Genomic DNA, 1,628 nt, shown 5'->3' with positions numbered 1-1,628 from the left:
TATTATTATTATTATTATTATTATTTTATTTCTCCAAGAAAATCTCACTGAGAAATCTCTTTTGCAGGAAAATCCAGGCCAGAACTAACAGCAGTACACAGGTTACAGAGCATTCACACCAAAACCAGAAAAAGTTAGCACTGTTATAGAGTGATTAAAAGATTCCTCAGTTAAAACATTTACAGACAGATGATTCCTTACCAAAATCAACAGTGTGGTTTAGGAACAGCCTTCAGGTTCAAGTATTTCTGCAACTGGAAGAAAAGAAGATGGAGCAGAAAACTGGAAAGATTTATTACCAAGTTCAGTTCAGACTTTAGGCACTGAAAGTAAAAATAAATTCTCACAATGAAGAGAATAATCCTCTGGTGGACCTTCTATTTATACAGACCAACAAATATGATGGAATAAATCCTAGTATGGCCTTATAAATAAAAATATGCCAATGAAGGAGTTTACGAGTGACCAAGGCTGTCCATCCAACCTGGCTGTGTAATGTGCAGTGATGTGTAAAACATTTTAAATCTGTTATAAATCTTAGAGCTCCATGATAAACTGTCGATTGAATAAAGACATTTAAGAGAAGCATGCATTTATAAAATGACCCCATAGTGCAGTACAGATATAGCCATTGCATCAACCAGTCGTTTTCTAGCCTGAACAGACAGGATCTAATCCTGAAATAAAATTAAATCTCACCTTCTTCACTAGCTGTTGAATATGGGGAAAAAGGGACAAAGAATCATCAATTAAAAATCCTAAATTTTAGATGAAAATTTTAGAGTAAGAATTTTTAATTTTTGATTTGATAACATGTTCATCTATGAAGATAATATCTGTCTGAGAAAGTGAGGATTTGACTAAAAAATACAACTACAGTATGATTATTACAACTCTGTGGAAGAACAAGACTCTGAAACACATGAAACTAGATTTGTCCAGATAAACTCTCCCCAGCTGTCAGTTCTTGAATAAAACTAGGCCAAGTTTAGATGTGGGCTGAATTACCTCATTTCTCTTTGCTCACTATCAAGCACCTGCGAGATCCCCAACAAAACATTTTTTTTTCTTTCAGTCCTTGGGCAAGACATAAAAGAACCATAGAGAAAGCGTTACCAAGCAAAGAATCTCTTTTGTTGTTGTTTTTTGACTCTGAACTGAGAGCTGTAAAGCTCTGTGCACACAAAACAGCTGCTCAATCAGTCAAATTACAAACAACCTAAAGTCTTAAACGACTTGGGTGAACTAACTCGACTAAATTATGATGTATGTTTACTCGACAGTAATTTGACTTTAATGTTAATTAACTAACACAATCACAATGTTTTTTGCACAGTAATCTGAATGTCTTAACCTTTTATATTTGAGACAAAATCTGAAAATATATCATTTAAATTTTTTTTTATTTGTGATTCAGTGATGACAGGGCAGGCATGTTGTAGACCTGCACAATATATTCAAGACCTAAAGTCAACTGCAACACTAATGATTCAAAGAACTGCAATAAATCACAACTCTTTAAATGTGAGGACAATGGGCCTCATGCAAGAACATGTTCGTATTCTTATCCTAAATTTCTCTTACTTTTGTTCGTACAAAGGGTTCGTACGAACATGTCACGTCAGATT

At 34.1% G+C, this 1,628-nt stretch overlaps 1 protein-coding gene across 1 annotated transcript in view; it reads left to right on the top strand.

Moving 5' to 3' along the window:
• The window catches only part of LOC106525963 (disks large-associated protein 1), a gene marked incomplete at its 5' end in the record, with an annotated part of 74,708 nt that overhangs the window by 19,921 nt on the left and 53,159 nt on the right, over window positions 1–1,628 (top strand).

This window comes from Austrofundulus limnaeus, unplaced genomic scaffold (assembly GCF_001266775.1).
Source record: "Austrofundulus limnaeus strain Quisiro unplaced genomic scaffold, Austrofundulus_limnaeus-1.0 Scaffold250, whole genome shotgun sequence".
NCBI lineage: Eukaryota > Metazoa > Chordata > Actinopteri > Cyprinodontiformes > Rivulidae > Austrofundulus > Austrofundulus limnaeus.
The sequence above is the reverse complement of the archived record's forward strand: the minus strand, read 5'-3'. Positions and strand labels throughout refer to the sequence as shown.